The 15,551-nt window shown below is 35.3% G+C and overlaps 1 protein-coding gene across 2 annotated transcripts in view; it reads right to left on the bottom strand.

Annotated features, from left to right (window-relative positions):
• Naa60 (N-alpha-acetyltransferase 60) overlaps positions 1–15,326 on the bottom strand; it is a 151,535-nt gene extending 136,209 nt beyond the window's left edge. For both annotated transcript variants that reach the window (XM_090404929.1, XM_090404930.1), the window contains exon 1: positions 15,057–15,326. The gene's annotated coding sequence lies outside the window, so the exon portion shown is untranslated. The remainder of the gene's footprint in view (positions 1–15,056) is intronic.
• Between the last annotated feature and the right edge of the window lie 225 nt (positions 15,327–15,551).

Below are 15,551 nucleotides of genomic sequence, written 5' to 3'. Positions count from 1 at the left end.
CTCAGAAGAATTCCCAGTTCAGAAAGGTGTGAGACAAGGCTGTCTTTTCTCCGATTCTCTTTAACCTATACACAGAAGAAATATTTAATACAATTAGTAACCTCCAAGGAATCACTATAGGGGGCAGAAATATTAATAACCCAAGATATGCAGATGACACAGTTCTTCTAGCTGAAAACAAAATGTCCTCAAAACTCTTATAGATGAAACTCTCAAGTATAGCGAACAGTATGGCCTCAGTTTCAACTTTAAAAAGACAAAAATCATGATAATTTCAAGAGAAAAGAAAATACCAAAAATATGCAGCGATATAAAAGGAAATAAATTAGAACAGGTGCAAAAATACATATACCTCGGACACTTGATCACAGAGAATGGCAGGACAGAAGATGAAATTAGAAAAAGGATTGAAATCGGAAATTGAAATATACTAACATCTAGAGAATTAAATCTGAAAACAAGACTAAGAATCTCCAAATGCTACATATGGTCTACATTATTATATGGAGTAGAGACATGGACACTCTCCAATCTAAGTGTGAAAAAACTGGAGGCCTTTGAAATGTGGATGCTGCGAAGAATTATGAGAATATCATGGAAAGAAAAAAAAGAAAAAAAAAGAAAAGCTGTTGAGATGGCAGGCATCAACAGGAACCTGATGAAAGAAATTAAAAAGAGAAAAGTTGGATATTTTGGACATATTCTGAGACATAACTGCCTACAAAGGACACTTCTCAAAGGAACTGTTGAGGGAAAGAGAAAGAGAGAAAGACAAAGACTAGAGCGGATGAAAAATATAGACTGGACCCATCTCTCATATGAGGAATGCAGCAGAGAGGTGCAGAATAGGACATGGTGGAGACACATGGTAGTCGATCTACTGGAGGGAGAAGACACCTGACAAGACAGGACAGGACCCCAGACACAGGGACTATTAACTGCATTATTATAATTATTGTAGTCAGAATATTTAAATATATGTTTAATAGTTAGCTATACAAATAACCTTCTTGTGAGAATCTTATTATTTTTGGAGGGCAGGTTTGAGCCAAAAATAGTTCAGAAAGTAGGCTGCTTATGCTGTCCTCTATCAGTATATTTTTTTATATAAAATAATCATGAAATAATTACTTTAATGAGTGAAAGAATATCTGCTAAGGTTAAATTCATGCAGGAATTTAGGTTTTAATCATTATTAAATAATAAATGAAAGATTCTGAATATTTGAATGGACATCTGATCACCAGGATTTGAAAGGAATGAAGTTACCGTGGAGAGGATACAGAGAAAAATAATGAAAATGAATCAGGGCTGTACCATGTTGATTATGAAAACAGACTGAGAATATGCAGAGTATGGTGGATAAAAGACAAGGGGAGGGAGATATGATTGAGACATTTAAGCTGTTGAAAAGTTATTATTGGATTAACAATGGGGAGATTTTTCATATGGTAGAACGAGAAGGAACATGGACAAGGCTATCCTTGTAAATTGCAAAATGAAGTAGTGAGTAAAAGAGAAAGTAAGTTTTTTTGCATGGAGAATGGTAAGGGTATGGAAAGCATTGCCTGAGAGGGTTGTAAAAATGCAAACAATAGATAATTTCAAGGGAAGGTAGGATAGACTTTGCACTGATTAGCATTGACCTTTCACGATTAGCCTTGTGACTCTATAGAGGCAAAAATAAATAAATAAAATACTAACAATAAATTCAGAACACACAATATCATTCACTCCTACAAAACTTACATAACTTCATCCCAATTTGGCATTTGGCAACTAAAAAAAAATATCATCCCATCCCCCAGCCAATCAAAACATCCCCCTTCCCAACAAAAACTGAACTACCTATATATGAAGAATGTAACTGGTCCATATAACTAATTTCTTATTCTTTTCTTCTAGCAGTTTGGTATTTATCTACATGAGGATGACAAATGAAGCAGGTCACACACAGTCATGGAATCCCATTGAAAAAAAAGAGCTATGATCAAACCAGTTAAAATATACATATTTCAATATTTTCTTCTAATAAATTTCAAAAAGATGAGAAATGAAATAAGATCTTATAACACTAAAAAAATAAAAGAAACAATTGAAAACAATAAAAATATGAAAATACTAAGAAAACATTTATCAGTTGGCAAAAGTCAAATAGCTGCAATAAAAGATAAGAATGGAACTAAGAACAAATCCTAAGCAGACTAGAAGAATTTTATAAAGAACTCTATAGTGATCCTTCAATAGATAAATCAAATATAAATAACTCTTCTCCATTGCATATGGAATTCATCCCCCCATTCATTTCAGATGAAAAAAAAAAGCATTAAAACAAATGAAAAATGGAAAATGTGCTGGTGAAGACCTAATTCACGTAGAATTAATTAAATGGGGAGGAAATAATATAATTCACCATGTCACAAACTTACTAAATCTATGTCTAGAAGAGGGGAAGATACTAGAAAATTGGAAAAATGCTACTCTAATACTGTTATTTAAAAAAGGGGACAAAGAACTATAGACCAATTAATATTCTCTCTAATCTGTACAAAATTCTCACAAAAGTAATAACAAACAGGTTAACCCCTCTTCTAGACTCAAATCTACCAGTAGAACAAAGCAGGATTCCGTAAAGGCTTTAACACAATTGATCATATTCATGCAGCAAAACAAATAATAGAAAAAAAAAAAGCAGAAGAAAACCAATTGCCTCTCTGTTTAGCCTTCATTGATTATGAAAAAGCATTTGATTCCATCAAAACTAATGCAATAATCAAAGCACTCCAGAATCAGGAGTTCCTGGAGAATATATGGACCTCCTCCAGGCAATATACCACACTGCAACAGCAACAGAAACAATCCAACTTCACATGAGTAGTAATAAAATATCAATTGAAAAATGTGTCTGACAAGGAGACTCTCATCACCCAAAATCTTTACAGCAGTCCTTCAAGAAATATTTTATTTATTTATAAACTGGACAAATCTTGGTATAAAAATTAATAACATAAACTTAACACACCTAAGATATGCAGATGATATCATAATTTTTGCAAACCTCCAGAAGAACTTAATATAATGATAGAAGACCTATATCATGAAAGCAGAAAAGTCAGTCTAAAAATAAACAGAGAAAAAACTAAAATCATGTTTAATCATTTTGTAACACCAAAAAACATAATAATAGACAACAATTTCTTGGAAAGAGTCTCTTCATATACATACTTAGGTCATCTCATTGATCTAAACTGTGAACTCCAAAAGGAAATAAATAGGAGAGTTCAACTTGCCTGGAGTGCATTCAGAAAATCGAAAAGCATTTTTCAAAACAATGATGTCCCACTCTGTTTAAAAAGGAAAACATTTAACCAGTGTATACTTCCAGCGATCTCATATGGTTGTGAAACTTGGTCGCTTCAAAAGCACTGGCAAATAAATTAACAACTCAAAGAAAAATGGAGAGGTTGATGCTAGGCATCACATTAAAAGATAAGAAGTGAAACACCTGGATAAGAAGCCAGACTTACATCACTGACATCATTCTTCACCATAAGCGACTAAAATGGAAATGGGCCAGACAACTATCCAGAAGAGAAGATGAGCAATGGACCACCATACTAACGAACTGGAAACAGGGCCGAGGATGTCCTAAAAGAAGGTGGAGTGATGAATTGTCAAATTTTGTTGGGGAAAACTGGTCAACCATTGCCAAGAACAGAGAAAGGTGGAAAGAACTGGAGGAGGCCTTCGTCCGGCAGTGGACAGAAAATGGCTGAAAAGAAGAAAAAGAAATTTCAAAACTAGGATGAAATTAAGGGGATAGCTTGAGCAAGTTTATTTGTTAATCAGATATCAATTATTATTATTATATGACACTTCCAATTCATAGAACATATCATGCAATGCCACTCTACACTATGCAGCATTACATGACGCACCACCTATACATTTGACATGAGCAAATTGTTCTTTACCTAGTTCTTGTTTTACATTTTTCATGGCCTCTTCTCCAATATGCTTGCATAAATCATACCTGGAATATTCAGTATGGAAATTCTTCTGTATTTGAGGCATTGAGTGCAAAAGTGGGCTAACCCAAGCACTTCTCAAATGTGGACCAACACATTTTAGTCCACTATTGCTCAGAGAAAACATTTAACAGAAGAGGTGATTTGGTGCTGCCATCTATTTTGACTTAAGGTGAATTATTGCACTTTTCTTTATTAACATTGCCTTTTGGCATAGTTTAATGTTATAAACTCTTTTAAGGAATGCCCCCAGCTAGAGCTTCTAACCTAATGTTCAATGCTAATCTTCTTGAGGTGCACCCTGTATCTACTGGATATTAACTGAATAAGGGTAGGCTGGCAATTTGGGATTTAGCTGACCAAACTGTATTCTTATTGGCTTAAACCAAAATAAAATTATAATTGAATTTCATACTGGGTAAAGTATCACCCAGTTAAACCCCACTGTTTTCATGAGGGAACCAGGGTAAACAATAAAAAGTTAGCTACTGGAACAAACTCCAATTCAACATCAGCAGAAGTCAAGACTGGCACTATCAAACATTAGAAGCATCGATGGAAAAGAAATGGAACTAACTTAAAAAATACATAAGTACCAGAATGACATAATAGGTATTACCAAAACAAAGACAACAAAACAGGTGAGGTTCTTCTAAGCTATAAACATAGGATGTCATATTCAGGAAACAACAATCAAGGAAAAGGAGTAGCTATAGCATTCAACACTAAATACAAGGATAATCTTCTTGAATGGCAGGCAATATCAAGAAGAGTATGGGGACAAATATCAAATGGGAAACTGGACAATGAAATTTATTTGTGCCTAAGGTTACAGAGAAAGTTCTACTATGGAAGAAGTAGATGAATTTTTCGAGAAATTAGAGAAGGCAACTGATAATGAAAAAGTTGATCCTCATTGGGGATCTAAACAGCAGAGAAGGATATGATTATCAAACATAGTTGTTGACAAGAAATGTTTTGGGAAAATTTTGAGAAAGTAACAAGCATAATAATAATGGCAAGCACCTGCTGGATTTTTGTTCAGAGAACAGATTAGTCATTAATAGCTCCAAACTCAAGTAGTACATAAATTCATATGAAGAAATGCAAGATATATGAAAATTCTCATTCATAATACTATACTTGCTCAGGACACAAGAGTATACAGATAACTTAAAATCAGAAGTGATCACAATTTAGTTTTGGGAAGGAGAAAACTTTCTGTGGAACCTGAATATCATAAAAGAAAAGTTAAAGATGCCAAGAAATTATTTTCTTGGTTTCATACTTTATCCAAGTGTAAGCAAACAAAGTTTGCAAGTGAAGTAACTTCACAACTGGTCTGGGTAGCAGCCCTTCTCATTATGCACAGCATTATACGTGTAATCTTTATCGAAGTGTAAGTAAACTTTGTTTGCTTACACTTCGATAAAGGATGAAACCAAGAATATAATTTCTTGGCATCTTTAACTTATAGTATAACTAAATGAAAAGACTTTCAACAACCAACTCTAATCCAGAATATTTTAGTAATAAGGTGTGACATCTGTTTTAACTACCAGTATAATGGAAAATATGCAATTTCTGCATTACTTCAATCTTGATCTCTCTCTCTCTCTCTTCTGGGTCTGGCTCTCACTGATGAGACCTCAATAAAAGTTGAAACCAATCTGTGTAGTGGCCCTTCCCAAAATGCACAGCATTATACATGTCCATAAAGATATGCCTTGCATTATGAGATACTAAAGCAATATATTCATAGCCGAATATAGAAACTACAAGAGTTTCATGCCAAATATAGATAGAGACTATAAAAGTTTCGGCGGATACAAGCGTACGCCAACCTTTCATGACAAGGCAACTCGTAGTAAAGGTGGAGCAAGCTCCGTTCACTGTCCTTAGTATTTTCCCATAATGTAAAACACATCTCCTAGGAGATGTATGATGTTACACATTATGGGAGGAGGTCACTACCCAGACCAGTTTTGACCTTTTTTGAGGTCTCGTCAGTGGGAGAGCTAGACACCAAGAATACTCAGGATGAAGTGATGCAGAGCTTGTACTTTACAATACGAGTTGCTAAAAAAAGGTGTCACATTACAAAAAGCACCAAAAATTACTGAAAAAGAGAGCCAAAGGCTTCATTTCTGCAATGCAATATTATTCAAATTAAGTGGATATTGAATCCAACATTATTTCATAGCCGAATATAAAAACTACAAGAGTTTCATGCCAAATATGGATAGAGACTATAAAAGTTTTGGCAGATACAAGCGTACACCAACCTTTCATGACAGGGCAACTTGTAGTCAAGGTGGAGCAAGCTCTGATCACTGTCTTTAATATTTTTCCATAATGTAAAACACATCTCCTAGGAGATGTATGATGTTGCACATTATGGGGGAAGGTCACTACCCAGACTGGTTTCGACCTTTTTTGAGGTCTCGTCAGTGAGAGCTAGACCAAGAATACTCAGGATGAAGTAATGCAGAACTTGTGTTTTACATTAAGGGAAAATACTAAGGACAGTGATCGTATCTTGCTCCACCTTTACTACGAGCTGCCCTGTCATGAAAGGTTGGCATACGCTTGTATCCGCTGAAACTTTTACATTCTCTATCTATATTCAGCATGAAACTCTTGTAGTTTCTATATTCGGCTATGATATAATGTTGGATTCAATATCCACTTAATTTGAATAATTTTGTTTGCTTACACTTGCATAAAGGATGAAACAGAGAATATAATTTCTTGGCATTTTCAATTTATAGCATAACCAAGTGAAAAATCCTTCAACGACAAAAGAAAAGTCTGCAAAATTTTTTTTAATTAATTAAAGTAGAGCAGCTTTCAGAGGAGAACTGTAGAACTGTAGGAAACATTCAAATAAAAAAAAAAAAACTTCTAGAAAAAATGAAAAAGGTTGAAAACAAGAACCAAACCTTGACGATTCAGTGGCAAATCTTAGATGGGATATCAGCTAGGATTTTGCAAGAATGTGCGAGAGAAGTGGCACTACCTTTGACTAAACTGTTTAAGTCTCAGCTCTGGTAGAGTTCCAAGGGAGTAGAAAGAGGGTAAAATAATTCTCTTGCATAATGGAGCTAAGACTACAGTAGCAAATTATAGCCAATCAGTATCTTAGGTGTGGTGGTAAAAGTATTAGAAAAATTAGTCAAAAAAAGAATTCAATAATGGGTGGATAAAAATACGATACTATATGAGGGTCAACGTGGCTCTGTGAAGGGCCGGTCATGACTTAGTAATTTATTAACTTTTTATAATAGAGTAACAGCAGAGGTTGGATAAAGGAAATGGCTATACAATGATTCTACTGGATTTTGCAAAGGCATTTGACAGAATGCCACATGGAACTCTTATGCAAATTAGAACAAATGGGGATGGATAAGATGGTAGCTGCTAAACAGATATCAAAAAGTGGTATATGAAGGGCAGAACTGAGGTAAAAACAGGTGACTAGTGTCCGTGTGTTGAGGGTTAAGTGCTGTGAGGACATCATGTTGGAGGTTTAATGGATTGTATACAGCACTTGGAAAGGATTAAAACATTTTAATACTTCCTATATTTCATTTCAGTCACTGAGACATCTTCAGGGATTACAAAAAAACTAATGTAATATATACACAAATATCACACAATACCAAGCTAACCACGTGTGTGACTCTAAAGTCCTATTTAGGTGGTGTGCCCTTTATGGGTGATTGGGTGATTGTAGGTGGACTAGAATGTAAGGTGGGATCTCTGATGATTAATGTTTCCCAAATTTTTGGAAGTTTAATGCATCCATATTTATTTAGATTTGGTTGATTTCTGAGAGCTGCTGCAGATTCTAAAAATAGTCTCTCATTTTTTCCAAGAGATCTTGTGGGTTGTATCCAAAACATAGTCAGTCAGGCATGACTGACAATAGGTGTGGTTGCAGATGTACAACTTGTGTTCTTCTAAGCAGATGGCTGCTGATCTACCTGTCTGTCCAAAGTATGCCAACTTACAGGAACCAGGTACTTTATAAACTCCAGGCACTGAGAAAGGAGGGAGCTGATCTTTTGTAGAATGGATAAGGGTAGCAAGTTTGCAGTGGGGCTTAAACGCTGTGTGAAGGTTGTATTTTTTTAAAATCTTGGCAATTTTTTCTGATGTGCCACGGATGTAGGGTATGGCATTTCTGTGGTGGTGGGAGAGTTTGTAGCAAGGCGTACCTTGCTCCTTGTCACCTTGCTACAAACTGTCAAACCAGCTGGCTAACTGTTTTGACAGTTTGTAGCAGTTTTTTCTAACCCCATCCCTCACTGGACTTACACCCTATATAAAAAAACTCTACCCATTTTAAAACCCTAATAGAAAATCTAACTTTAAATAACACAGACATATTGGTTGCTTTGACACCTCCTCACTGTTTACCAGTGTTCCCTTAATTGATACCTTAGCACTCTCAGAAAACGTTTTTCCTTCTAACAACTTAGATCTCTTTTCCTTTGCCATCAATTCAGGTTATTTTTCTTGGAAGAACAAAATTTACAAACAGATAGAGGGAACCGCTATGGGTTCCCCCCCCCCCTCTCTCACTCCCTTGCCAATTTTTATATGGAAAATTTTGAAAAACGAGCCATAGACTCAGCCCCTCTCAAACCTTTCGCAGAATGTGTCTGCAGATACATTCTGCCTCTCACAGGCAGATATATTCACAAACTCTCCCACCACCACCCCTTTCAACAATATGGCATTATTAAAACTCTAACCAAGAGAGCCCACAATCTTTGTTCCAATGGAACTGTCCTTTCAACTGAACTCAACCACATACACAACACTTTCCTCTCCAATGGCTACAGTGATTATAGTATTAAAAAAATCAGTTCCACCTGGCAATCTCTTCAGAAAGAGTTCAGAAATGCCATCACCATACTCTACATCAGTGGCATGTCAGAAAAAATTGCCAAGATTTTAAAAAAGTACAACCTTCACTCAGCATTTAAGCCCCACTGCAAACTTTCTACCATTATCCGTTCTACAAAAGATCAGCTCCCTCCTCTCTCAGTGCCTGGAGTTTATAAAGTATCTGGTTCCTGTAAGCTGGCATACTTTGGACAGACAGGTAGATCAGCAATCACCTGCTTAGAACACAAGTCATACATCTGCCCCCATGACTATGGTCAGTCAGGCCTGGCTGACCATGTCTTGGATACAACCAACAAGATCTCTTGGGAAAAAACCACCATGCTCCACCACAGTAAATTCAAAAAAGAAAGACTATTTTTAGAATCTGCAGCAGCTCTCAGAAATCAATTAAATCTAAATAAATATAGTTGCATTAAACTTCTGAAGATTTGAAAAACATTAATCATCAGAGATCCCACATTACATTCTAGGCCACCTACAATCGCCCAAAGAGGGCGCACCACCTAAATAGGACTTTAGAGTCACCCATGTGGTTAGTTTGGTATTGTGTGGTATTTGTGTATATGTTACATTAGTTTTTTTTGTAATCCCTGAAGATGTCTTAGTAACTGAGAAGAAATATAGGAAGTATTAAAATCTGTTTTAATCCTTTCCAAGTGCTGTATACAATCCATTAAGCCTCGGACATCAGATGACTAGTGATGTGCCTCAATGTTTGGTGCTGGGACCACTGCTGTTTAATTTGAAATAGGAAATAACCTGAAAGGAAATATTCAGTTGTTTGTTGATGATGCAAAATTAGGTAGAGTAATAGTTAATCAAGGTGTTGTGGACAGCTTACAAGACAATTTAAATAGGCTATCAGTATGGGTAAAAGATAATGGATATCAATTTAATGTGGTGAAATGTAAAGTTATATGCATTTTAGGATAAATAGATTACAAGTTGTGTATCACATTTACGGCACTGTACTCCAGGAAATAGATGAAGGTAGACAGAGAGTTAAAGTATAGGGGACATATTGCTAAGGTAGCCCATAAGATTACTTGGCTATTGAAGAACATGTTAACAAGTAGAGATAAGTTGTTATTCCTCTTAATAAGGCCCTGATATGTCCACATCTGGATTACTGTGCTCAAGTCTCATCTTCTGGGTTTCTTGGGGATGAGGAAGTGGAGGAGAAGATTCAGAGAAGAGTGTGCCCAAGATGGTGAATGGTTTGAGGAATGTTCCCTATGAAGAAAGATTGTGTGGTTTGCTGAAGGTGGTTGATCAGAGAAAATAGGAGAAAAGGGATATAATAGAAAGATTTAAGTTGCTTAAAGGGTTTTATAGGATTGATGTAGGGACAATGTTTCGGCACTGGACTGGAGGGGCCAGAACAAGGGGTTATCCCTGGAAGGTGAATAAAGGTGTGGTTAGTAAAGGTGCGAGGACTAGAATGTTTGCTTTAAGAGTTGTGAATAAGTGGAATGGATTGCCGAAGTCAGTTGTGAGTGCTTTATCTGTTAATGGTCAAGGAGAGAAGACTGTGTGGATAGTTTGGGTCCCCTGTGATGAGTCTTCGGACACCATATTATTACTATATGGGCACCATGGAGGTGTCCATACAATAATAATAATGATCTATGAGATATCTTGCCTCAAGCTATCTTGTATATTGGCTCCCCAAAGAAAAATTCATTTGCACCTATAAAAAAAAATTAACTTATGATAACTGCCTGTTAATGTTAATACGATCAGGATACCGCATGCTCCTAATGTGCTGATGCTTCGTTAATCCACATTACTAATTCGAAATCTCAAGCTCTGAAAACATGTTAGTGCAATCACAATGTCATAATTTTGTATTTATTTTATTATTGTGTTACTTCTTTTGCTTATGAATAGTATTTAACTCAATTACTGTGTATGCAATCTTTCCATTTGAAATACCTACATTGGCTACAAATTACCTTCTAGCCAGTAACTAAATTTACTATGACAAATATGATACGAAAACTTGGCAATCAACATGTTAATGATGATGAGAAAGATGTAAATGAAAACAACAGAAAGTCTGAGAGATGTTCAAATTTTTGCTGATATTGCAAAGATAATCAAGGCAATCAAGGATGCTACTGATGTACAGCACATACAGAATGATATGAACAGGCTGAAACTGTGGGCAAATGATAATGGCCATCAGTTCAATGTTAGTAAATGTAAAATTATGCACTTTGGCATGAGATTTTCACCAGGATATTATGTTGTGAGGTTATGCTTGCAGAAATTGATGAGTTATGATAGATGAGGAGTTATAATAGATTAGATAAGAAGTGGAAGTTAGAAAATTACACACAAAAACTGCAAATAAAACACTCAGAGGATAATTGTGATTGCAATACTGAAACAAACATTGACATGAAGGATAAGGAAGTTATTCGGCCTCTTCACAAGACCTTGATTAACATTATCTAGACTACTATGCACAGATTTAATTTCCTTGGTTTTCCAAAGAGGATAAAGAAGCTAAGGAGAGGGTGTAAAGATGAATTACAAAGATAATATGAGATTATAGACCATAGATTATAAGGACAGAATGAAGTTTACTAGTATGTGAACTTCAGATACCAGTAAATAGGAGAAAGAGGAGGCGATATGACTGATAGAGGCCTATTAACTTTTGAAAAGGTATTCTAGGATATCAGTTGATGGAATTTTTCTTATATGGAAGGTGATGGGAGATGACAAAGGAGCATGTGTAGAAGTGAAATTTGTGCACGAGAGCTACATTTTTCTCTCACACAGCAGTGAGTAGAACAGTGACTGTGGAAGTGGTGAGTGCATCTGGAGTGAATGAGTTTAAGAGAAGGTATGACAGCAGTGTGGGAGTGAGGTATGGCATCCCTCAGTGAATCCTCAATTCCCAGGAAGTCTTTCATAATGATAACAATGAATCTATGGTTCATTACCATCATTATTATTTGTCACCTCCAGGGAGTCCAGACTCATCGAGGGAGGGCATCTGCTCTACAGCTCTGCTTCCACCACTCACAATCCACCAACTGACTGCAACTATACTAACGCCATCTACTGCTGACCACCACCACTGGTATTTCCACAGACAATCACAAACATCCATGCCAACGGCGGGATTCGAACCCGCAGCCTCTTGACTGGAGAACGGACATGCTAACCACTCAGCTAGCAACCACTTATTGACAATCAGTACTACAACAATCATTTATTCTCTTTAGACATATGTGAGTGAAAGAGTGTGCATGTGTGAAATCAACTATATTAGAGGAACAGTTCACATTTTATAAAATTCAAAATTAAACAAAGTATGTTTTAAAGTGATCAACTATCTTTAAGGTTTAGAGAATATACTGTGTATGCAATGTGTTATCTGATATTGTATAACTGATTCTGACAATACTGCCAGCAGAGATTTAAAATTCAATTTTACAATATATTATGTAAAAAGGGGAGGAGGAAACATATTCTATTAAATTTTTGTATAGGTGATATAGTAATATTACTATTATAATATGATGCCTCCAAGAACTCATTATGGCAGAGAACTCTACTCCACTACACAGAACTCACTGCCTCCCATACTTAATACTCTAACGGCATACAACACTACTACGATCAACACACAATGCCATCTACCACCTGCCACCACCAGTAATATTATTGTCTGTAAATTGCACATCTTCTCACAGCCAATTTGTCTATATGTGGGATAAAAAACCCTGCTACCCACATATGAGACTGGCCAGTGGTGCACCCAGAAGGGGGGAAGGTGCACTCCCCCCCCCCCCCAAAAAAAAAAAAAAAAGAAAAAGGAAAACACACTAGAAGATTTTCCAAAAATCTTTTTCTGATTAATAAAATTTATTTTTTTTAATTTATGTTGTGTCAGATCTTCTATCTCTATACTACTTATGAATTAGTAGCGATCATTGCAGATGCTCAGTCATAGGTCGTTTGCAATGGATAGTGTGCATTCTCAAATCGTCAAATTGTGGCCCCCCCCAAGATTAAACCCTGAGTGTGGTACTGAGACTAGCTAACTCACCTTCAGTTGAAAAAGCCCATATAAAGATTCCTCTCCTCATGATGAAAATCGAACTAATGTCTTTTCCAACTGAAAGGCACTATATAATCTACACAAAAACAACAAATACTAATAAACTTGACTACTGAAATAAGTGGAGCTTTTCATAAGCTTCTTGTCCTGTAAAGTATTATATAACCACAGAAGAACAACATGATAAAACTACATACAAAACTTTTATTACATGACACCTACAAATAGTCCAAGGACTCATCTCGGGAGGACACTCTATTCTACTCTACTCCACCACATATATCTTTTGTAGAATGTCTGACCATTTGTAGAATATATATCTGGCCATCTACCCCACTACTAAATTATCCAATTACAACACTACTACCATCAACGGCCCACCACCACTAATATTTTTTTTGTCTATAAATTATGTGTTCTTACTGCCAATTCACCATATGCACATTCCCCACTCTATGAGGCAACGAACTCCATGATCCCCCCACCCCCCACCCAATACACAAAATAGCCACTTCTATTTATTTTATTCTAAACCAATAAGAATACAATTTGGTCAGCTAAATTCCAAATTTAAGACCAATAGTTGAGAAATCATGGGAATATAACGAGGTTGTGTATTTAAATTTTGTATGTCTGGTACAGGCATATGACAAAGTGCCATGAGAAAAACTGTTCAAAATGTTACAATTATATGGTGTAAATAGGACAACACAAAGTCTATATTTAAGTAGTAAGTCAGCAGTTCCAACTAAACAAAGCATAGGAAGATGATTTGATGTTAAATCAGGTGTGAGCAAGAGCAAACACTATCTCCTGTCAATCATCTATATGGATCACATTATGTAGGAAAGTGGCATTAGGTCTGATATCAAAATTGGAATGTTAATCTCAGCTGATCACACTAAAAGTATCAGCTGCATCCAGAATGATGAAGCAATAGAACAGGCAAAACATTTCAGCTATTTTCAGGCACAATTTTTAGTGAAGATGACAATTAAATAAACAGTATTAGCAAAACAATGCCAGTATGGTAGGAAGTCAACTGAATAAATTTATATGGAATAAGAGAAAAATTAGTCAATACACAAAATTGACTATATACAATACAACACTGTTCAAACTAATTTTAACATAATTATGGATCTGAGAGCTTAGTGAGAAAGAATACACTTGATCAAAGACAGAAGAACAGATGAGTTTCTGTAAACAGATGGCATCAATGGCAAAATCACATTAAAAATGAAAGTATCAGGGAGGAATTTAACATTGTTAGCATTCACATAATGTGTCAGCAAAACTGATCATATTCTGTTTAAGTGACTGTACTACCTGAGATTGGCTTGACTGCCACAAATGTGTCACAAAACTAATTTCAGGTGAAACAGTAACTTAAAACAGAATGTTAGAGAAAGGGTTAGCAAAAGTGTTTCTGGGACAGGAAAAAGCCCCAGAGGAACACGAAGATCTATGTAGATTGATACAGTAAGAAGTGCCTTAAAAGACCGAAATATAAGATCTGACAATATGGAAGTTCTGACAGTAATAGATTATTTTGGAGTCTATAACTTAACTGAGCTGTAAGTTAAATACAGATTTATAACTCAAATATCTGAACTCTCACCAATAATTTGTGGATAAGCATTAGTCATGATGTAATTTTTTTTTTACGTTGTACTATCATAATACTCTGTACACTCCGACAAAACATATCAGGAATTTGATGACATTTGTGTACATAGGTGATGTTTCTGATGTATCAACGTCACTCTCGTATTTTTTTTTTAAAGCGGCAAAAAAAAGTCCTCGTATTCCATTCTATACGATATAGTTTAACAAAACATATTACATAATATTCACAGTAGCACCTATGCCATAACTACATTAGCAATTATTGATCAATTATATATATATATATAAATATATAAACTTACTAACTTCATGTATCATACATTAAAAGCTTGTAATTATTTAAATGTTTGAAAAATTACATGGTTATATCACCTGTTCAAAATGAAAATATATAAAGTTAATACCTTTGATATATATTTATAGGTGGGTATTAATCTGAATTGCAAAACCAGAATTTTTCAACTAAAGATTCATAATTTTCAATAATATATTAAGTTCACTGTGGTTAAACATGATGCAGAAGACGGTTAAGAAGTAATTCATGTGTTCATCCAATTAATACATCTATAATTCAATTATCTAAATATGGGTAACAGAGATATTTCTGCCTTTTCATGCGTTACACACCCCAATAAAATACAACACAAACATCAAACAGGAAGGAAGAAACACACCAAAACATCACACATTAATAAATTTTGTGAATACACTTCAGTAATACCAACCAACGCCATCTATATAAGATTAATCAATAAAGTTTATCAATATACGGGTTTACAACCGCTTTAAACCAGCCGATTTTTATTTACTTCATTTATTCACTTAAAAAATAATAATAAGGTATAGTACACTGATATTTGAAACTTCAGAATGCTATGTATGTACATAAAGTATATAAT

Source organism: Typopeltis vanoorti, chromosome 15 (genome assembly GCF_054136105.1).
Source record: "Typopeltis vanoorti isolate ZY-2024b chromosome 15, IOZ_Tvanoo_1.0, whole genome shotgun sequence".
Lineage (NCBI taxonomy): Eukaryota > Metazoa > Arthropoda > Arachnida > Uropygi > Thelyphonidae > Typopeltis > Typopeltis vanoorti.
Note: the sequence above shows the minus strand (reverse complement) of the source record. Positions and strands in the feature narration are given on the sequence as shown.